At 50.3% G+C, this 23,927-nt stretch overlaps 1 protein-coding gene across 1 annotated transcript in view; it reads left to right on the forward strand.

Annotated features, from left to right (window-relative positions):
* The first annotated feature begins 22,366 nt into the window (after positions 1 to 22,366).
* Positions 22,367 to 23,927, forward strand: part of Nos1 (nitric oxide synthase 1) — a 115,630-nt gene continuing 114,069 nt past the window's right edge. The window contains exon 1 of the mRNA XM_042267997.2: positions 22,367 to 22,501. The gene's annotated coding sequence lies outside the window, so the exon portion shown is untranslated. The remainder of the gene's footprint in view (positions 22,502 to 23,927) is intronic.

The raw sequence follows: 23,927 nt of genomic DNA on the forward strand, positions 1-23,927 counted from the left end.
TGGTCCTTCTAAAGGCTCGGGGTGGGGAGTCTAGGGACCAGTCTAGGGTAATGGTCTCCTTTGCTGTCTACGATGCCGCCTTCTGTTTAGTCCAGAACACAAAGAAATAGCTCATCCCTGGCTCAGTACTCAGTCTACCAGGGAGAGGCATGGGGTGGAGTGGGTGGCTGGGGGTGTGGGGGATGCAACAGATGGTCTGACAGCCGCAGCCACTAATGGTCTCGGTACTCAGCAACACTCCTGCCATGGTGGAGGGTGGCCACATGCAGGCAGGCAGTGAGGGGGTGTGGTGATGTGAGTTGGGTGTGAGGAGGTGTAGGGTGTGTAGGGGTGTGTGTGTGTGTGTGTGTGTGTGTGTGTGTGTGTGTGTTGCTCTCCTCCACAATCTGGTCTTCTGAGACTACTTGGTGACTCCTAGAACACAGAGCTGACCCCAAAGCCCCACCCCCACCCCCACCCCAGGAGGAGCTGCCTGCCATGTTCTACGTACGGCTGCTGGCTGCAGATGGTCACATATTAAATTCTGCTCAGTCCCCCATCTGGTGGCTGCTCTGGCTGGCTGGGAGAATTCCCCACAGGCCTGCTTTGGGCTCTGGACAAGGCACTCAGCTCCCTCCCGGCCCTCTGGTGACCCTCAGACAGGGCTGTGTGCCACTAATCAGGAAAGCAGACCCTTAGCTCCTGCCCAGTGCAGCCTCTAGCCCTCCCCCTTCCCAGAGCAGACCCTGAGGGCACAGAGCTTGGCACCCAAATCACCAAGTTCACATCCTGCCTCCACTGACCTCCCTGATCCTCAGTTTCTACCTTCTGTGCTCTCTGAGCCTTGAGGCCACTGGGCTATGTATACGGCTAGGTATCATAGCCCTCACCTAGGTCATTCTATGTGCTGGGGTACTGTAAGGCTCTGAGCATCATGTCTGAGATCTACCCTCTCCATGCCCCTGTTGTGACAACCAAAAATGGCATAGTCAAGTGTCCTGGAGGAGAAAGTCACCCCCCACGGAGGACCAGTGTGTTCCCTGCAGTGCCTGGCATGTGGGCAATATCAGATAGCAGCCACCTTCGTGGTTTAAGGAGATGGAACTCCTAAAAGTGCTTGGGACAATTCCTGATGTGTCATGGGCACTCAACAGATGCTGTGACTTTCATGATATTTCTGGAGGACCTGTCTGGTCTCCTCTAGGGTCAAAGGTTTGCTGTGTATGTGTGGTTCAGTAGCCATTAAACAAAACACGTGGAGGAAGCTGGGGGATCTCTTAATTGGTAAAGTGCTTGCTTCACAGGCATCGGGACCTGGTTTTGTGTCCTTAGTATGCATGTAAAATAAAAGCTGGGTGTGGACAGAGTCAGGCTTCCCGGGGATCACTGGCAGCCAGCCTAGCCAAACCAGCTGACTTTGAGTTCAGTGAGAAATACCGTCGTCCCAAAAAACCAACGTGGAGAGTACTCAAGGAAGACAGCTGAGACGATGTTCACCTCTGGCCACACATTACACTCATGTGTAAGTACACTTGTATATCCAAGTGTGGGCATGTACACACATATACTACACACACACACACATATGCATGCACGCACATTGATTATGTCGGGAGCTACTGGCTGGGGTTGATTCCTACACAGTCTGGCTCTTCGGAAGAAGAAGCAGCCAGCCAGAGAAGAACTCAGAATTACTGTGGTCACCATCCCCATCGCGCTTCCCAGTCTTGTCCCATCCTTTCTTGTCATTGCGGACCATGAGCACCCACTGTATTTCAGACAGTATTCCAGGAACTATGCAAGTCAAGAGACTAACTACCCTGAGAGGCTGCTGAAGGCCTGGGCCAAAGGGGTAACATTTGAGCTGCATCTTGAGTGATTAGTTGGGGTGTCTTAGGGAGATGGGATGCAGTCCGGGCCAAGCCATGCCTGAGTGCTGGCCAGAGGCTCCTCCCAGAACCTTCAGTCTCTACCATGGTGGAGAACCAGGACCTCTGTCCCACCCCCCAGGGCATGTGGGGGGGGCAGAAGTGAAGGCATGCCTCATCACCACCCCCAGCTCCCTGCTCAACTTCTTCCGGTCAGTGACACACAGTCATCACACATATTTATACCGTGCCGCGTCAATCCATTCACTCCCCGTAATGATCACATCAGCATCACAAGCAGACCTACCTGACACATCTGTCATTTCATCCAGTGTCTCGAAACCTCTCTTCCAAGGAGGGGCATGGTGGCACACTCTGTGATCCCAGCATTCGGGAGGCTGAAGCAGGAAGATCAGTTCAACACCAACCTAGACTGCACAGCAAGACCTATATCCCACTACTTAGAAATTCCCAGCAACCCCCATGGCCTCCAGAGCCCTACTAGAGAGCTACAGGGCTTCCTACTTCTGCATACTCTGCATGGGCACACCAGACCAACCCTCCCTACCCCAGCCCTCTGCCCAACCCCTAGTACTGAGACTGTCCGGTGTTAGAGAGTCAGCCATGAGCCTAACGCAGAGAGAGAGAGACCAGCTGGCCACTAGGGAGCTAAAAGGAATGCTGGCCTGGAGGTGAGCCTGGGACTCTGGGTGCACAGCAGGGCCACCCACCCTGAGAAGGGAGAAGAGCTTTTCTGCGGAAGTGGGTGATCCACTGGTGCCGGAGGGTCATAGGGTTTAGCACATGAAGAGCTGGTGGGAATGTGTTCAGGGCATCTAAAGGAGCAGTTTGTTTTTTTTTTAAGCCCTAGAGGTGGAAGACATGGCTGAACTAGCAACTGAGTCACCCTGTCTAGGGTGGAGTAGAGATCTTGGGGTAGAGCACGTTGGAGGGACAGAGGTGGCCAGGCCAGAGGCTTCAGTAGCTCATGCTACCTTGAGGGCATCGGGTAGCCACTTGGGCTCAAAGGAAGTGAACCAGAATGAGTGGTGTTGAGAAAAGCATCCTGGCTGTTGTGTAGGGAATGGGTTGGAGGAATAAGAGAGGGCCAGTGTGGGTGTGGGGCTGTGTCGTCTTGGTTCTCCAGAGAGCTACTGTATTTATCACAGGGCCTGGAAGGCTGCAAGGAATGATGGGAAAATGTAAGAGGGAGCAGGGGAAGAGGGGGAAACTGAAGAGTGAGAAAGGGAAGGAAGGAGGGAAGAGAGGAAGAAAGGGAAGGAGGGAAGGAAGGAAGGAAGGAAGGAAGGAAGGAAGGAAGGAAGGAAGGAAGGAAGGAAGGAAGGAAGGAAGGAAGGAAAAAAGACAAGCCCCTCCTACCAGTAGAATGAAACCTGTGAACACAAACCAAGGAGGTTATGTTGCAACTTAGATCTTAAAAATGACCATGATCGCAGTGGCTGCAGCCAGGAGGAAGAGCCAGCACTCTGGAGTCTCGTGCCCTGAGAGGGATGTGTTAGGTAGACGACAGCATTAACAGCTAGCTCAGGGCTCTGTATTTCTAAACCCCTCCCTGCCCTTGGCCACCTCCGGGTCCTCTGTCCCCAAGTCGGAGTGTTCTCCCAAACCTCCTTCCTTCACACCCACCAGCCACTCAAAAGAACCGGCTTCCCCCAGCTGTCGAGACACAGAACGTGCCAGAAGTTCTAGATATCTTCATTAAGATGCCCCTGCCCTCTAGGAGTGGGTGCAAACCGCACAGATCCAGCCTCTTCTCTCACTGGCTGTGTGGCAATTCTCTGAGCCTCTCTGAGGGTGAGCAAGACCAACTCTGTAGGCTTGTGGATGGGGGATTGGTGTGACCGTGTCTAGAAAGGGCTATTACAGCATCCGGGTTTCTTTTGGTTGTAAGTGACACAGACCCAAGTCCGGAAAGATAGAAAAAGGAATGCATCACATGCTTTGTCTCCTCAATCCTCCTTCCCGCCTCTTCCTGACAGCAACAATGATGCCTCTCAGAGCCAAAGCAGAGCCTCCTTGGTCAAAACCCGGCTTCCTTCACCTTGCAACAGCGGCTCCGTCCCAGGGAAGGGCCTGACTGGCTCTGCTTGAGTCACATGTTCACCTTTCAGGCCAATCACTTTGCAAGAAGAGTCGCTGTGATATGATTGGCCAGGCCTACATCGCTGTCCCGCCCACTGTGGGTTCTGTGAAGGTCCGTGGCGTGCCTTGATTTGCCCATTTCTATTTATTCATGACTTTATTTACTCATGTTTTTGTAGCCACTTGGCCCCAATTGTAGCAGGAGGCAGACCTGGCTCCCTCTCAAAATTCTAGCTCTTTTCTGGCCACAAGTTTATCTTTTCTTCTTCTCTTGTTGAAAAACTTAAAAGTAGAACCAGGTGGTGGTGGCACACACCTTTAATCAAGCATTCAGGCGGCAGAGGAAGGTGGGTCTCTGGGTTCAAGGCCAGCCTGGTCTACAGAGTGAGTTCTAGGACAGCCGGGGCTACACAGAGGAAAACTATATCGAAAAACCGAGGGGGGGGGATCCCACTCATTACTCTAGTATACAGCATCTGGATAAAAAATGCACATGTGTACACACACACACACACACACACACACACAATGAAAACAGAGGAGGACAATTTGGGGGAAGGAAGGGGACAAGAGAAGATCATGAGAAGTTAATGAGTGTGAGGTATAACCATGTGACCTGCTTCCATGATGAACACCTTGGTTCCTGTGGTCATGGGTGCCTGCCACCCTGATATAAAGGCCACTGGGTAATGATGTTAACGTGGCGGGGCATCTCTGCCCAGCCACTATGAGTCTCACCTTATCCAGAACCTTCTGCTTCAGCCACTAAGAAGCCCTCATAGAGTTAAAAAAAAAAAATCATGCAAGTTATGGAGGGAGACCAGAGTTCTCACCCAGGGACTACTGAAACCCAGCCTGACCTCTTCACACTCTGTTTTCAAACCCAGCCTCCTCGAAGAGGCTGCTCTCAGGAGCTGCAGGCGGCCATTCAAGTGGTTTTCATGGCACGGGAGACGGGCAAGTGTTTTCCCCGCTAGCTACCGCGGGAAGGCGGCTTTTAGCATCGCCAGAATTACCCCCATTCAGCCTGTGAATAGCATGATTCTCAGGCTGCTGGGAGCACAGAGATGCTCTTCAAGGAGCACACAAGAGGAAAACAAGAAATGGGAGGTTCTTCAGCTTGAAGCAGGGTGTTGTGTGTGTGTGTTGGGGGGGGTGCTTTTAAATCTCTTCAGGATGGTTAGTGCCTGCCTACTTCCAAAGACTGGGGAGAAAGGAGTAAATGATGGTTCCCACTCCAAATGAAAGTGTCTATTGAGTACCTACTGTGTACTTCAGACGCCGTCTGCAAGATTATACATTCTCAAAGGACATCGTCAGCCCGGCCGCTCCCGAATCCTCATCTACCTTTTCCACCTGAGGTTGCAAAGCCCATGCTTTCCTCCCATGGCGCAGAGCTCATGCCTTCTTGGGCTCAGAGAGCACTGGCTGTCTCCACAGTGGCTGGGCTAAAATGTAGAAGTTATTCATACCTTTAATTAAAGAGGGGGAAAACAATTCACGTATTTTAAGGTTTGGGTTTTGTTTTTGTTTTGTTTTTGTTTTTGTTTTTGTTTTTAGTTTTTTTAGAGTTTTGTTTTTGTTTTTGTTTGTTTGTTTGTAGACATGTCCCATGAAGAGAATGAAGTGCAATTTGGACAAAGGTGGCTAGAACGAGCCTGTGAAACAAAATGAAGACAGAGTAAACAGATAGGACTGTGTGTGTATGTGTTATGTGTGTGCATGCACAGGTGTGTGCGGGTGTGCATGCCCATGAATGCGTATGTGGAGGCTATAAATCAATGTTGGGTGCCTTCCTCTGTCATCCTCCACTTCATTTTTTGAGACAAAGGACACTGGGACTTATCCATCAGGATGGGCTGCCCCAAAGATCCTCTGTCTCTGCCTCTCCAGCACTGGGAGCATAGACACACACACCACCATACTAGGTTGGTAGTGATGGTCAACTTGCCAGAATTTAGCGTCACCTCGGAGACTAGCCTCTAGCCGCGTTTGTGAAGAGCTGTCGATATTCAGTTAATTGAAGTGGCCAGACACACCTTGAGAGTAGACGCACCATCCCATGGGCCGGGGGCCTCGACTGCATAGAAAGGAGAAAATTAGCTGATCACCAATCCTCATCTCTCTGCTTCTTGATCATGGGATACAGCATAACCAACTGCCTCACACACCTGCTGCCACTGGGGGAGGGACTATGTGTGAGACTATGAGCTCTGCCCAGTAACGGCACCCGCCACCACGCCTGATGACCTGAGTTCCATTCCCGAGACCCACATGGTGGCGGGAGAGAACTGACTCCCGCAAGTAGTCCTCTGAACCCCCACATCAAGCCTGATGGCAAGACAGGGGTAGCAGAGCCTGCTCTCGCAAATGTGGCAGCAGAGACCTAACCTCATGTGACCCCGCCCCCTCTGTTCTACCCATGCCTTCTATTGGCTGAATCCAAGAAGTGGGGCGTATGCTGATTGGCTTAGCTTCCCAAGGTACCAAAGAGGGTTTAGAAACCAGTGAAGGGACCTAAAGCCATCACCAGATGCTAACCCAGGTCCCCTCCTGGCTGAGAAAGGAGAGCAGCCTCCTCCCCCTCCCTTTGGTTTCAAGATCATAAGTGGACCACTAAATTTTCAGCAACATGAGGATAGTCCACAAAGGACTCAATGGAGCACAAAGGTTTTGAGACAAAGCTGGACAGCTACGCCTCACAGCGGAGAAGCAGAGTTCCAAGGCTTCACAGATGGAAAGGGGAGCTCCCCAAACAAAATCGGGGTGTATTAGAAGAAAAGATGTGAATGTTGAGCAAGGGAAGTGGTGGTCAGCCTCATCCTGCTGATTGGAGGAAGGCATGCCTCCCCACACCCCATCAGGAACCACCTCCATCCTCAGTGGACATCTGTGGCTGGGAGGAGTCTGTGGGAAAACATGTCCAGAAGACTCTGCCCACTTTGAAGGGCTTCGAGCTCAGGGGGTGATGTAGTCAGGGGGCTCCTTAGGAAGAGCTCTGATTCGGGAAACAGGCTGTGTTGTTGGGGCTAATGAATGGCCCCAGACCAGAAATGTGGCAGCTCAAACAGAGAGGCATTGGAAAGAAGGAGACCTGGGATTATGACTGAGGAGTCTGGAGACCATGGACAAATTCACAGAGCCTTTGGGACCATAAGCATGTGACAGTTGATTCAATTGCTGACCAAAGCTGAGATCTCCATCGGTGGCCTGAAAGAAAGGTTACATCCTTGGGTTAAAGGAAAATGGGGAGGTAAGGAAGTCTGATTAAGAAGTATTAGGGAAATTTATTAAGGTAAATTGAGGAAATACACTCATCAATACAGAACGGAATAGACAGCAGAAGTCATCCTCTGATCTGACCGGGAGCGAATCCACCCCACAGGCAGGAGCAGGGAGAAGGGGAATGTGACCCTTCTCCAACTCCTTATAAGAGGTCACGTACAAGGGCAGGAAGCACCTCCTCCTTGGGGCCCTATCGCCCAAGGTCATGGGCAGAGCAAATACCACTGCGCAGGGAGGGGTGGCGCTCTAGAGGCATGTGCTAGCAAACTGTTAGACACTGTGACACCCCTACTCTCCCCAGCTGTTGACCCCATAGCCCTAATACCCCCAGAAGCCCAAACCAACTCCACAGTCCAGTGCAAATACCCAGCCTCTGATGGACAGATGGAGATGCGTTGCAGTCCCCAGAGTGACTCCATCCTGTGGATACAGCATCATGCAGATACAGAGTCCTGCATGAGGGGTGGCCTCAGCTGAAGGAGGGGCAGGGAATTACCCCGAGTGCTTGAGGAGGAGGGTAATGAAGCCACCAAAATGTGGCACACACACATACCCTGGGTTCTAGAACGGACCTCCACTTCCTAGCCTTTATTCCCCTGCCCCCAACTCAGCGTTTCCCCCACAAGGGCAGACACAACCTGTTTGCTCCAGGCTTGGCTAGATTACCTCTTCTGTGTTGCCAGTACCATCGGCCTGGCATCCCCCTGAACATGTCTCATGGTCATTATACAACTTCAAGCGAGTTATGTGACCTTTCCTGAACCCCCCCTTTCTTTTCTTAAAAATAAATGGTTCTATTAGTACGTTCCTAATGGGGTCATTGAGCCTTAATGGTGTGGTACTTAGCTTGGTGCCTGGAGCAGAGAGAACAAACAGGAAGTATTAGCTGGTGTGGGCCTTGACCACTTCTCAGGCTTGAGGCAGAATCCATGGCAGGACCCATTTCCCATGCCTATGATTTCCAGGCCCTCAGGTGGCCCTGCATGGAGTCGTGGTGATGACTGATGGCTGATGGTGATAATTGGGTTGGGGACATATTCGATATCTGAATGAGGTCATGTTATTCTAACATCCTTTCTGTTGCTGTGATAAATTCCTCTATCCACTTCTCTTATACAGCCCAGGACCACCTGCCTGGGGAATGGTGCTACCCACAGTGGACTGGGCCCTCCTTCATCAATTAAAATCAACACAATCCTTAACAGGCATGCCCACAGGCCATTGTGAACTGGGTGATCTATCAGTTGAGATTCCTGACTCAGGTGACTCTAGCCCAGTGGTTCTCAACCTTCCTAATACTGTGACCCCTTTAATACAGTTCCTCATGTTATGGTGACCCCCCCCCAACCATATTATTTTCATTGCTACTTTACAACTGTAATTTTGCTACTGTTATGAATCATAATGTGAATATCTGTTTTCCAATGGTCTTATGTGACCCCTGTGAAAGGGTCGTTCAACCTCCTCCACAGGGGTCATGACCCACAGGTTGAAAACCACTGCTCTAGACTGTGTCAAGTAGACAGTTAAAACTAACCAGAACAGGTATCAACTCAGTAGTCTGTGGTTCTGAAAACAATGGACAAAGTCCCCATGGATTTTTCCTTTTCATATCAATGCTGCCTACGTCATCTGTATGGTGGTCTCTGTATTTAGCAAGGCTTTGCGGAACACTGACTTGTATGCACGGCCTCTAAGACCACGTCTCGGCCATGTTGTGTGAAATCAGCCCCCAGCATGGCGTCTCTGCCTCTTTCCCTGACATTTTTGTCATAGCTGCTTTCCATTCTTGAGTCACAGCGACTATCTCCAATTGATATATTATTTCTCCGTTTGTTTGTGGAATGAGAATCCGGGTCCCATGAGGGGGGCCAGGTCAGGCCCGCCAGTTTACTTATCTCCTCCGGCCTAAAGCACACAGTGATGCCCAGTGAGTATTTACCAGGGGATCGAATGCTAAGCCATGGCCCAGGTGTTTTGCAGGAGTGGGGATGACTAGGCATATATGTATATTCATTGGTGTGGCTGAGGAAAAAGCTTGGGGGAAATTCAAAGTTCTAGATCGTGAATGGTAACCCAGTTAAGTAGTTAGTGTAGGAGATAGTTCTGCCGGTGGAGGCTCTTGCTGCCAAACCTAAGAACCTGAGTTTGATCCCTGGGACCCGTATAGTAGAAAAGGAGAGCTGACTCCTCCTACAAGGTGTTCTCTGTCTTCCACAAATACACCGTGGTGTGCATGACTCTCTCTCTCTCTCTCTCTCTCTCTCTCTCTCTCTCTCTCTCTCTCTCTCTCTCTCTCTCTGTGTGTGTGTGTGTGTGTGCGCGTGCGCGTGCGTGCGTGTGCGTGTATGTGTGTGTGTGTGAATCAATGTTAAGTAAAGAAAGAAGGAATTTTCATTATTCAGGTGCCCGCTGTACACCTGAATAATGTGGTTATTGGTCGGTGTGATTTTCAAAACATTTGAAAGGTAGACAGATGCTGTGCGTGAGGTGGGGGCATCTGGGAAGCTAGGTCCCCAGCCCAAGGTCACACAGCTAGCATCAGGCAGAGGTTGGCTTGGTTAGAGCCGGGTGTCCTGTGGCTCCTGTGGTCATCCTCTCATCGTGTTGATTAGTGGGGTGCAATCATGATGGGAACAGCCTGTGCTAGAAAGTTCATGGGGGTTACCCACTTTTCTCATCTGCCCTATACCTACTGTGCTCTCTTTGGCCCTAGATGTGAATCAGCTCAACCTTGTCTCAGAGTTTAGCCAGTGGATCCCTTTGCCTGGCTCTCACCCTGAGGACCACCTGCCAGGCTTTACCTCCAGACTTTCCCATTACGATTGGTTGGTATCCAAGTCCAACAGACCTGGATTCCAACTTTACAGCTGTCACTGTTTAGACACATGTCCTGGAGTAAGTAATTCTGCCTCTCCAAGCCTTGGTGTCCCCCAAAGTTCAGCCAGTAGTACCCAACTCACAGGGCAGCTGGAGGAGGGACGGCCCAGAACAATAACCATGGTGACGATGTAGCAATGATACTCTGATGCCATTTGCTTCCTCAGCTTTCCGTACCCGGGACTGTCCCCTCCACCTGTCCCTTCCTCATCGGCCGCTATCGTGTTGTGTCAGCGCACAGACCCTAGAGGCAGGTCTCCTGAGCCCACACCTGATTCTGCCACCAGTGACCAGCAAACAATGTGCAAATGTGCAAAACAAGTCATGTCCCTTCTCCAAAATGCTTGGGGGCAGAAATGTAGATTTCAGGCGTTTTTTGGGTTTTGCAATATTTGCCTCTATGCCCTGATCTAAGCACGGAGTTCATTTCTGTTTCCTGCGTACCTCCCACACCCAGGCTGAAAGTAGTTTTCTGCAGTATTATCAGTGCGATTTTATTGGGACTTCCCAAGCAGTCAACTGTGGAATTTTCCACTCACAGCCTCAAACCAAAGCACACTAACTTTCGGGTTTGGGAGCTTCCTGGGTTTTCAGATTGAGAATTCCTATGCTGTCCACCAAGTGGGTGAGAGTTCACACTTCGGCTGGCCCGTGGGATGAAGCCACCTAGAATGTTCCTATGAGTCCACAAACCTTTATTACATGACTACTGTGTACAAAACACCGGTGTGGAGTGCCAGGACCCCAGAGATGGAGAAACATGGCTCTTTCCTAAGGGCTGCTGCCACATGTGGAGGCTGAGGCACTGGACAGCACTGAGCCATGGTTGGAGAGGAGAGTATTGGAGTATGGCTGAGGAGATCAGTCACCCACTGTGGGCCTCTCCTGGTGTCTACCTACTTTATGTGCTCTGCCCCAAAGCTTCCCCTTCATGTCTTACAGCTCAGCTGGAGTCCTTGGGTGTCTCTACCCATCTCCTTGAGGAGCCACTATAGGCTCTCTAGGCCGGGTCATCCTCTAAGTGTTTTTATATGATAATGGGACCAACACACAGAGCTGAGTGCAGAGCGGCTGAACAATGTCCAAGTTCTGACATCTGAAGGTTGCTGCCCACTCATAAGCTGACATGTGGCCGACTGCAGCTTCATGTATGCTTGCATGTGACACAAGGTGCCTGGGTCAGGGGCACTGGCCTTTATGACTCATGTCAACAGTAGAAACCAGGAGATCAGCGTTGAGCCCAATCCCAGCAGGCAACACAAAGAGGACCCGATGACATGGGTTATCTTCAGGAGAAGAATCCAAAACTCAGGAAACCAACTTTTGCATGATGGGAAAAACTGCTCTCTGTCCCAAAGGCCACTGGTATCTTTATTGATGTGATAGTGAGCACATCAATAAAGAATGTTCACACTGTTTGTGGTTTCCAATATTGTCCTCTTTACATGTATGCTTGGAAACAGTCTTCTTGGTAAGACAGAAATGTAAGAGACATGTAATCTCAATAGATATAGATATGTGGATGGACAGATAGTGAACAGATGAATGGATAAATATACATGGATACATGGATGCATCAACAGATAGACTGATAGATGGATGAATTCATGTGTACATGAGAATATAGTACATGGATGAATTAATGGATGATGTATGGATTTATATAGGCATAGGTAGATGGTTGGATGAATAGATGATGGATATATTATTGAGTGGATGGGTGGGATAGATTCATATATGCATGAATGAATGGATAGATGAATTATGTGTGAGTAATGGATGGATGAGTAGATAAATAGATAGATATATAGATAGATGATAGATGAATAGATGGTAGGTAAGTAGGTAGGTAGGTAGATACATACATACATACATACATACCTGGATGGATGGATAGATAGATGATAGATGATAGATAGATAGATAGATAGATAGATAGATAGATAGATAGATAGATAGATAGATAGATAGATGGATGGATTCATGTGTGCATAGGTAGATAGATGATGTATTTATGTATGCACAGATGGCTGGATATATGGGTGAATAGATGATGGATAAAATAATGCCTTCATGAAAAGATGCATGCATACATGCATTGACAGATAGATATATGTATGAATGAATCCATCCATGCATGGGTGGATAGTGGATGGATGTATGAATGGATGATGAATGAATGGGTGGATGGATGGATGATATATTGATGTATGCATAGGTGGATGGGTAGATATGAATGACGGATGGGTGGATTCATGTATGCATGGATTAGATATATATTGATAAATGGTAGATGGATGGATTCATGAGTAGATGGATAATGAATTTGTGTATACATAGATTAATGAATAGATGGGTGGACAGATAATGGTTTAATTAATCCATGAAAAGATACATGCATATATGCACTGAGAGATACATGGATAGATAAATTCTTGCATGCATGGGTGGATAGTGGATGGGTATATGAATGGATTATGAGTGGATGGGTGAAAAGATGGATGGATGATATATTGATAGATTATTATGTATTCACAGATGAATAGATGGATAGATGAATGAATGATGGGTAGGTGGATGGGTTCATATATGTGTATGGATAGGTGGGTGAATGAATATACAAATGGATGATGGTTAGATTCATATATGCATGGACTGGATATATATATGGGTGGTGGATGGGTATATAGATGAATGAATTCATGTGTGCATTGGTACTTGGGTAGATGGATGTGTGGATAGATGGATATATGAACAGATTTATGTGTTCATGGATGTATGGGTGGGCAGGTTCATATGTGTAAGAATGAGTGGGTAGATGGATGACAGATGTTAGATGGACAGATGGATGGACTGCTTGCTGGGTAGGTAGGCATTGGGCAGCAAGATGAAGAGTCCCCAGGTAATGCATTTTAAGCTGTGTTCCTGGAAGTCCTAAGTGTTTCAGAGGCTCCTGGGGTAGGATGGGAGAAGAAGGGGGTCTTTATTCCCCCTCGGGGCCCCTCTAGATGCCTTTTTACTTTCCTAGAGAAACATTGCTTTTTTTTATTCCCGACAGTCCTTTTTTATGTATATATTAACAGTGCTAAAATGTGGCATTTTCATGCATGTATGCAATGGACTTCAATCATGTTCACCCCATCATCTTCCCTTTTTGCCCTGTCCTTCCTGTAGCCTGCTCCCCCACAAAACACTCCTGTTTCTATTTTTATCCCCATGTTTACTTTTAAATCTAGATGTCATGTATGGGAGGAAACATGCAATGTCTAAATTTTTCTAAATCTGGCTCATTTTGCTTAACATCGTTGTCTCTGGTTCCACACATTTTCTTGCAGATGACATGATTTCATTCTTCCTCATGGCTGACTAATACTCCATTATGTGTATACCCCCCTTCTCTTTATCCATCCATCTGATTCTGGGCATTTAGTCTGATTCTATACCTTGGTGGTGATGGATAGTCCTGCAGTGAGCCTGAATGTGCGGGGAGGGCAGGGTGTGGATGTGCAAATAGTTCTCTAGTTGTCCCGTTTACATTCCTTCAGGTTTGTAGCCAGGAATTGTGTAACTAGATCACACGATCACATGATGATTCTGCTGTTGCTGGGGTTGGGGATTGGACTGAGTAAGATAAAGTGGCCCAGTCTACCCCATGACGTAGCCTTGATCTTTCTGCTTTGGCCTGCCATCATGCAATGGCAGGCCATCATGTCTGACCCTGCTTTCAACCTCCATACTGACTTCCACAGAGGCCGAACCCATTTCCATTCCCATCAACACCAACGGTGACCTCAAGGTTCATCGCTCGCCCATCATTGCCAGCACTTGTTAGCATTCACTTTCTTGGTCATGGCCCATTCCCTCTGGGAAGAGCCACATTTTTTTTTTGTCAACTTGACACAAGCTGGGGTTCCTTGAGAAGAAGGAACCTCAATTGAGGAATTGCCTCCATTCAGATTGGCCAAAGGTAAGACTGTGGGGCATTTTCTTGATTAAAGATGGATGTGGGAGACCCAGCCCATTATGGGCAGTGCCACTCCCAGGTAGGAGGTCCTAGGGTGTATAAGAAAGCAGGCTGATCAGGCCACGAGGAGTAGGCCAGTAAACAACACTCCTCCATGGTCTCTGCATCAGTTCTTGCCTCCAGGTTCCTACCCTGACTTCTCTCAGTAGTAGACGATGCCATGGAACTGTAAGCTGCAACAAACCCTTTCCTCCCGGGTTGCTTTTGATCATGGTGCCCACTAATGATTGGATGGGTTTTTTATGTTTATTTGTTTGAACTCTTTATATATTATGGATCCTATCCCCTTGTCAGATGGAGGGCTGGCAAAGGCCTTCTCCCATTCTGCGTTTACTTAGTTGTTTCCTTTGCTAATCCAGACACTTCTAATTTCACACGTTCCCATTTGACACTTTGGGCTATGATTTCTCAGTCTGCTGAGGTCCTCTCCAGAACATCCTTGTCTGTCTGTATCATGAAGTAGGGCAGCGTCCAAGTCTCAGATCCTACATTAAGGTCTCTGATCAAGTGTAAACGAATTTTTGCACAGTGTGGTAGGGAACCTAGCTTTGTTCTTCCTCCTGTGGACATCGGGTTCCTCCAGCACCAGTTGTCAAGTCTTTTCCCCACTGCTTTGGGATCTTTGATGTGAATGGCTTTCTCTTGGGGCCCTCTGTTCTATTCATCTGGTCGTGTTTGGTCTGTTGCCGGTAGCATGCTGGTGCTGTCACCATGGTTCTGTAGTACATTTTGAGGTCTCATATTGCAATCCCTCTGGGCTTTGTTCTTTCTGCAAGAACTGCTTTGGCTATTTGGGCCCTTCCAGCAACCACAGATCGTCTTTACTACTTTGTCTATTAGTTTCTGTGAGACTCTGTTTCAATAAAAAAAAAAGAAAGAAATAATTAATTAAAACAAATAAATAATAAAGACAGACATGGTGGTAATGTGTCCATAACCCCAACACTCAGGTTCAGAAATTCAAGTTCATCCTTGTCTACATAGGGAGTTCAAAGCCAGTCTGGACGACCTGAGACCCTGTCTCAAATAATAATCATAATAAAGTAAACTATGTGCATTCTACATATATAATCATATACACAACCTCATCTGGATAATGAATATTGTGAAAATATCATGAATATAGAGAAGTGAGTCCCAAGCTTACTTGGCACATCAGAACTGCAAGCAACTTCTTAAAATTCAGCTAGCCATGCTCCGTCCCTCCTGTGGTGTTACTGACTGGAACAAGGGCAGAAAAATGTGTAGGTTCCACACAACCCAGGTGCTGCTGCTGCTGCTGCTGCTGCTAGTCCAAGGACTCAGCTCCTAAAATCAGTAGTGTGGAGAAACTGCCAAATCCTCCCAAGCAATTGGGTTGAGTTACCGAATGCCTGGGACATGTTAGCAAACTGCTAGACATTTGAAAACATCAAAATAGATTCCAACGTGGCCGCTACCTTCAAAAGAGTCCAATAACCAACCTCGGACCACACAGTTAAGAGTCAGCAGAGCCCAGAACTGAATCCTAAGCTTTTAAATGGCACCAGCTCCTCCCCCATCCACACGAAAAGAGGAAGAGTGTCCACTTGAATCAATTGGATGTCAGAGCTCAGGGCCGTCTGACTGGGGAGAATAAAGTGGCTTCTCTCATTATAGCTTTGGAAGTGAGGGTAAGGCTGACAGGTTCCCGGTGCGGGGGTGCAGACCATAGAGACTGCAGAGTGTCAGCGCTCAGGTGACTGCTATGGGCCATGAGTTCATGGTCCTCCGGTGACAAAAATCCTGCCCCGGGTCTCATCGGCCCCACAGCGCTCCACACACACAGAAACAGGGAGGTGTGGTTGACTGACTGAATGATGGGAAGCTACATTTAGCACCATCGTCCTGATATACAAGCAAGAAAGCCAAACGTTCAAAAGGCAGAGATCCTCTGAATTGAGGAGGGACCAAGGGGCTATGGCATCCTTCCCCAGACTCCACCCTCTACCCACCAAACTGCCGTGAGACCTAAGCAAACCTAGAGTAGAGACAGAAGCTACATTCTAGCCCAACCTCCTTCATTTCATAGAGCTCAGAGAGGGGAGCAGTCTTGCCCAAGGTCACACGGCAGGTGAGGTAGAGTTGGGTGAAGAATTATGGTACCTGACCTTGACTTTGGGGGGCTTTTTAAAATATAAAGCTGGAATTTCTACCTGCCCCTCTGTCCTCGACATCCCCAGTGACCTTCCTTAGGGACTTCTCAGCAACAGCCAATGGTATGATCTTCTCTGTGAACATCTGTGGTGTGGTAAAGAGGGGTGTGGTCACAGGAGATCTCTATCTCGACTTAGATAAGGGAATGGTGTCATGGTTGCCGAGAAGCTGTGTCATTGAATTCCAGATGTCTGCAGCCAAAGATGAGGATCCAGCCCAGCTTATTGGGGGGGGGGGGGCGGTGTCACAGCAACAAAATAGTCAACTTGGAACAAGGAGGTCATCTGACTCGGTCTCCCCAACAGCTTGCTAAGGGCACAGCCATCCTAGCTCTCCATGTTTTGAGGGGGTGCTGGGATTAAAGGCGTGTGCCACCATGCCTGGCTCTGTTCCCAGTGTGGCCTTGAACTCACAGAGATCCGAATGGATCTCTGCCTCCTGAATGCTAGGGTTAAAGGCTTGTGCTGCCATTGCCTGACTTCTATGTTTAATATAGTGACTGGCTTTTTCCTTATCTCCATCAGATAAGCTTTATTAGGGTGCACAATATATTGGGGGACACAATATATCACCGCAGGGGGGTCTCATCCATGGATGTTGGGAATTCTTAGGCACTTGGCAGTTTGTGACACTATAATGGGGATCTCTCTTGACACCACGCAGCACCACTCACAGGAACTGAAACCCACATTTGTGGTCAGAATTCTCCAACGAGTGGCCTCGATGCTTTAATTTCAGGGGAATAATTAGAATTCTCTGCAGACCCCACCATTCTCCGATGCCTCACACTCAGCCCACTTGATATGTCCTCTAGAAGAAGTAAGACACAGAAGCCCTGGCTGTACCCTGCAAATTCCAGCCCAGCTGTCCACACGGAGGAGACCTGAAAAAGAACAGGAAGTTACAGGACTAGACTTGGACTAAGGTATTAACAGGCCCAGCAGTCCCATATCATTCAAAGCAGCCCAGTTTGTCCAGGACCCAGGCCGGAGGTCCCAAAAGCTGACTCTAAGAAACCATAGCGTCTTCCAGATGGGTCTCAAAAAGCAAGTTGGCTACCGTGAAGGCTTAGCGCCATCTGTCAACCATTTCTGGAACTGCCTCTGCTGAGCTAGCTTGGTAAATGCAGCAGCCATCAGGGACCCCCAAAGACGAAGTGCCAGGTCTGGGGGCCCTTTGAAGGGGCTTTGGACACTTCGAAACCTTCGTGTGCTGGATTTTGCATATAACACATGGAGCCACCCATCTATACATTAAATTCTCCTTTGAGGCTCAGAGACTCCAAGCTGCTTACCCCAGCTCACACAGCCCATGCATGAGTGACAGAGTCAGGTCACATTATTTCTTATGCCCAGGTTGCTCCTTTTAAACCTTAAATGGTTCCTCCCTTATCGCTGCTAGAGTCTTACAAATTACTTCCGGTGTCTGAGGTAACATCTCCAGGGACTGTGCTCCTTCCTTCCCTAGGGACACTAGCCTCTCAAATAACCATGCTCCTAATACTGGGTCCTGTCTGGCCCGCCAGCCTTCTGGCTCCAAAGCTGCTTAGATGAAATGTTTTCCCTCTTATGATCCCTGAGCTGGAGGGGAAAAACCAATCAGCCACCCACAGGCTGCTGCCCCTAGATGGCTCTGGAACTTTCTGGTCTTAGGATCTCTGTGTATAATGCCAGACAGCATTTCCAGGGCTCTTGTTTCTCTGACTGCAAAAGAGACTGGTGGGCATGGAGTCTCATAACAAGCACTTTGGACCGACAACTCCCAGGCAAACACCCAGGGCTGAGCTCAGACACTAGCTAACTTCATTTCTGAAACCAGTATCTCTCACCCAGAGAGATGAGTGGAGCAGATTCAGGGACAGAGGGGATCTGACTACCATGGCAACAGAGGGACAGCCCTGAGACTGTCATCACCCCTGTAACTCAGGGGCACTCTTCAGAACTGGGGTGTGAGGGAATGTGGGCGTAGGTTAAAGAGGCTGGAAGAATTCAAGGGCTTCATTGCATGGGGCTGTGTATACAGTTGGTGCTTAATAAGGGAGGTGATGTTGAGCACACGAAGCCTGGCTGAATGAATGCTTGGCCCTTCATTCACTTATTTAAACAAGTGTGTGTTTGGCTTTTGGTTGGCACTGGATTCTGACAAATCCCCCCCACCCCCAATGAGTGTGTCACAAACACAGCCCCGAGTGTCTGCTTCGGTGGGTCTGGGGTGAGCATCATCAAGAGGTTCTCAGGGGATGGTGACCTAGTTGTCCAGGAACTTTGAGAACCACCGACTTGGAGTGATGAGTGATAGTGGTCGTCCTACCCTTCTGAGTTTCTTACCAGTCTAACACTGAATTTGTAAATATTCCCAAGTGCACGGTGTATTCGGAGCAAGGGCTTCTCCAAAGAGGGGGGTTTTTAATGCAAGGACCCTACATCTCAGTACAGCCTGCGCAGTCAGGGCAAGAGAAGAGATTGTTTTATTAAACACATAGAACATGCTGGGACCCTTCCTCTCTCATCACCTCAAGTGTGTCCCTTAAGTTGTGGTATAAGAGGAATAATTAAGCCCCATTGTATGGATGAGAAGGCTGAGGCTGCTAGTGGCAAAGGAGAAGCCTGCAACTCATGGCAGGAATGGAGCCCCCAGGTCTGTGTCTGCATAGACACCTGGGGGTTGCCGTGGTCCTTCAGCTGCTGCTATCTGAGCTGTAGGCGCCCTGCAGCCTGGACACAGCTGCAAGCCAGCCAGCAGCCCTCTCCTCTCCCCTCCCGGGCCCTTCAAGTGTTTTCACTGATGGGTGAATTCAACAGATGCCTTTCGATCGCAGCCTATTAAATTAGCCCCTCTCTGCAGCCAAAAGAAGATAATTATGTTTTCATTAGCCCTGGGTAATGTATTAGCCCTCGGTGGCAGCCACATAGAGTAAGCAAACCAAGTCCCTCTTCCCCTGCTTCCCTGGGCCAACTCTTAGTAGAGGGTCATGAGGAAGATGGAACAGGGGGCATGCAAACACTCACTGTCCATGCAGGGGTTTGGGGTGAGACCCCGTGCCTGGAGCAGATGTCTGGATGCGTGTCAGACTGAGAAAGGCGATATCCTCGTCATCGACCCCTGGATGCTCCAGGCTGCTTCTGGTAGAATCCAGCCACAGCACCTTCTAAGTCACCAGATTCAAGAAGCATTTGGGGGACTGTCACTATTACCCTGCCCAGAGCCACCCGGCTGGGGTTGTTTGTTTTGTTTTGTTTTTTCCTGTACTTCTTAGGAATGTTAGTTCTGCCCAGCATTAGCCAGGAGGCTCCCCAACACCGAGAGCCGCTCCTGTTCCTTCTGCCACCCCCCAGCACAGTGACTCTGACTTCATTCCCCTCCCCCTTTCTCTATAAGTAGGCAAGCACTTTCGGGGTCCTGGGGATGGAACTCAGGCCCTCCTGCACAATCAGCTGAGCCTTGCCTCTGAGCCATGCCCCCGCAACCAGGTTCTGGGTCCTTGTATCTATTTCCTCATCCACTGCTTTGGGGGCTAGGAGAGGCTCTGGCTCCAGAGCCTCCAGCACCCCACCAAGGCACAAGTAAGAAGGGGAGCCACTTCTTGTCATTTTGGTGACAATCCAGTCAACTGTGTACTGTAAAGGGCTTGGTTCAAAACTGGCAAAATGAGATGTGATCCACAGGAGAGAGCCGTGGTCCTCTCTGACCCAGTAACTACATCCTAGTTCCCCTTAACCCCGTGGAAACAAGGCTAAGTGAGGATGGCAAGTCTGTCTGTCTGTCTGTAGCAGGGCTCTTTCTGTCTCTATATAAATAAATACCTGCCTCTATTTCTGTCTCTATTCCTCTGTATCCTCTCTCTCTCTCTCTCTCTCTCTCTCTCTCTCTCTCTCTCTCTCTCTCTCTCTCTCTCTCTCACACACACACACACACACACACACACCTCCTTGTGGTGGTAGGCTCCTCCCCTGGACTTGGGCTCCCTCCTTGCAGCAGGGACCTCGGGACCTCTTGGTCCTGCCTCAGCATCACTTGTACCAGGATGCCTAGCAACAATGACAGGATTGGGGGCAGTGAGCTTCTGTCTCCTCCCCCAACAGGCCAACTCTACTTCTTGAGGCACAGCCCAGCCTGGGTCCTGACCCCACATGTCACAGCTCTGCCTTCCCTACTGACCACCCTTCGCATGGGAGATGGCCCACTCTGGACCTCTGCTGGCCCCAACTCCCACACACAGCAGGCTGGCTCGAGGCTCTGGAGCAGGTGAACTGCCAGCCCAGTGGAGAAGCAGCCTCCCTTCCTGGCTTCCTGATTTTCCCCAGTTGCCATGGTAATTGAGGGAGCAGTGTTGAGACCCAACACCATGGAAGCCCAGTGCTCAACTTTGAAAGGCATCGGGGAGAAGCGGGGTCCAGGAGGAACAGAGCCCAGGCTGCAAGGGCTCACTCCAGCCTCCACTTCTGGGATGCTCATTTACCCATTGACATATAGGCAATCCCCATCGGTGTCACCGTGGATGGCTGGTCTTCTCAGAGCAGGTACTGTATGCCAGACACTAAACGAAGAGCATTGCCACCAACGTTTGACTATACCAGCCTCCCCACAGCCCAAGACTCACATCCGAGGCTCAGGAAGCAGGCTTCGGACTCGGCACACCGAGTCAGGAAGTGGTAGGGCCCTGGCAGGCCGATGGGATTTCTCAGGCCCTCCCTGGACATATTCTTCACACCCCACCAGCTTTTCCTAATGCCTCCCTTCCCTCCTCCCCTCCTCTCCTAGTCCTCGTCCTGCACCCCTCAAGGTCATAGCCCCTTTCCTCAGGCTTGACGTGTAAGATTATCTGAAGACCACGTATGAGTGACAAGGAGGGGTAGCTAGCTCTTGGCCTCGGCGCAATCATTCTGAGCATGCTTTGCCTTCGTTGGGACTGAGGGGGAAATCAAGCTAGCAGCCAGGTGTCTGGGCGTGTTTGGGTTTGAATCTTCCTCTCCTTCCTTGAGTCCGACTCCCCCCTACACACACACACACACACACACACACACACACACACACACACACACACACCACTCCTTCTCCAAGAGTGTGTGAGCAACAGCGACAGTTAAATGCAAAAAACGCCTGTGCAATCTGCCCAGGAAAAGACAGCTTTAGAGACGGGTTTATATGGTTACCCATATGTTAGAGCCCCTAAGAAAGGAAGGGAAGTGTTCTCTGAGTCTGCCCTTCCCCCAGCCCAGCCCTTGGCCTCTCCTGGTATTGGGGTCTCCAGGCCATAGGAAAATAAGACCCCCTCGGGGGTTTTCCAACTCCCCCTCCCTAGATGCAATGCCTACACTCTGCTCCGAAAAACGCAACAACCAGGCATGCTTTCCAGAACATCTGCCCGCTCAAGAACCCGGGCCAGAACCCAGGCTGTCTTCTCCCACTGGCTCTGTGAGGGGCTGCTTGCCCTGCCTCAAGGGGCGGTGCCCCTGCTATCCCATTAAGGAATCATTCCACCATGTAGGACAGAGACAACCACCTGCCTCAGCGAGGTCCTTCTCTGCCCAAAACAGCCTCCCTCCCTACTGCGGTCACTACCTCTAGCCCCCTTCGGGTTCCCCAAAATTGTCATTGTGTGTATGTTGATTTTTTTTCTGATTAAAAAAATGGAAATTAGGTTACATAAAAGATGTATGCTTCCAAGCCCAGAGCGGCCCTTTTAATGAGGGTTGCGACGTCTCCCTCCCCACGCCCATAAACCAGCCGGTTGGACGTCACCACTAATTCGTTTCAGCGGTGATAGGATAAAGCAGGGACATTAAGAAATAAATTCCCCCTCACGACCCTCGCTGAGCTCGCTGCGCGGTCCCTGCATATTGATGCAGCCGCGGGGTGTGCGGGCGACCACTTAGCACAGCGGCTGCTCCGAAGGGCAGCTGCGGCCGGGGTGAGCTGGGTTGCGCGCGCGGGGACGCTGGCAGCCTCCAGTCCTGAACTTGGCTGGGCTAGGGCGGAGCGAGGCGGGAGCTAGGGACCGGGAGGGGGCGGGGAGCGCTCGCTCTGGAAGCTCCTACCCCGAGGCGCTGCTGAAGCCTGGAGCATCCTGCCCCGGAGCGAGGCTCTGAATCTGCGCGCTTGACAGCCGCGGGAGAAGGAGGCGCGGGAGACAGGGTGATCGGCGGCGAGATCCACAGCCCTGGAACTGCGCGGGCTCCAGCGGCAGGTGAGTTCTCTGCCCCGGACCCAGCGTGTCCCACGTACCCTCTCTCCCAGACTGGTGCTCTGGCTCTGACTGTGTGCGTCCCAACTTGGCTCTCCTTGGTAGCCTGGCTCTCCTAGCGATGGGGCGGACCCGGGTCGCCGGGCTGTGAGCGCCTGGGAAGATGGGTCCTGCTACCTTGCTCCAACTTTACAAGGGCAGGGGACCCTCCCAACCTCGTTCCCCAGATGTCCCTAACCTCCGTGTCACAATAGCAGGGATTCATGACCCAAGGCGTGCACGTAGCCCGAGGGTGGGTATGCACGACCCCTGGGGACCTTGGCACCTGTGGGGACTCAACTTTGAGCCACCTCCTCCTCTGGAAGACCCTCTCCTCTTCTCTCCTGCCATCCCCCCAACCCCTGTGACCCTGTTGGTGACTCTGGCATGACCAGAGGGGGACCGGAGTGCAAGGCTGGCTTGCTGGAGCGCTGCTCCTTGGCTTTCCAACTTTGCCCCCATCAGCCTTCCGCTCCTATGGGCTGCCTCGATCCAGTAAAGCAGCCTTCACTCCCCCCAACCTGGAAAGTTGCACCTCTCCCGCCCAGAAGCCTAGAAGACCGTTGAGAGGGGCTGATGGTTCCCAGAGCACAGGAAAGGCATTCTGTGGGTCCCTGCCACGCATAGCTTTTTATCCAAGTGGTCCAAGAGTGAGACAGGGTCCCCAGGAGATCCGGCTTCCCTGGCCATTCATAGACACTTGGATCTTGGAGTCCAGCACTGGACTCTTGGGCTTGCTCTCTGGAGAACAGGAAGTGAGAGGCTCACCTCCACCCTCAGGGCAAGGTGGCCTCAGCACCTGCAGCTGTCTCTGTACACTGGGGACCTGGCTGTCTGGAGCAAGCCTCAGGCATACAGCCAGGGCAGGGACCTTAGAGGGACTTCCCTGGGGTTCTACTCCTAAAGCAACCGTTTCAGGTGAGTCCCCTCCCCTCTCTAAGCCTATTTTTCTCGTGTGTAAAATAGAGAAGTGGCCCTTTCCTGGGGATTGTTGGCAAACCTTTAAAGCGTCGTAAATGTCGGTGTGGAGCTGAGGGTAGATGCTCAGTGCGCGGGAAGTATTGTTGGTGGTCCGGACTGATGCAGCCTGGAACAGATCTTGGGGCCTCTGCATCTTGTGGTTTCCCACAGACCAAAACCAAGGGTCCTCAGGAGGGTGATTTAGGCTGCACCCACCCCCATCTCCCAGTCTGCTCAAGCAGCACCTGGGGAGATGCATCCCATTTTGCGGCAGATGAGACTCTAAAAAACATTGTCCTACTCATGGGGAATCCCAAACCTCACTCACACATATTCACAGACTGAGAGGGAGCTCCGGAGGCCCCCCATGGAGGGAGAGTCCCCAAAGGTGAGCTGGCAGGTGTGATATTCAGGCAAGCCTGGGGCACCC

The sequence above is a fragment of the Peromyscus maniculatus genome, chromosome 23 (assembly GCF_049852395.1).
Source record: "Peromyscus maniculatus bairdii isolate BWxNUB_F1_BW_parent chromosome 23, HU_Pman_BW_mat_3.1, whole genome shotgun sequence".
Lineage (NCBI taxonomy): Eukaryota > Metazoa > Chordata > Mammalia > Rodentia > Cricetidae > Peromyscus > Peromyscus maniculatus.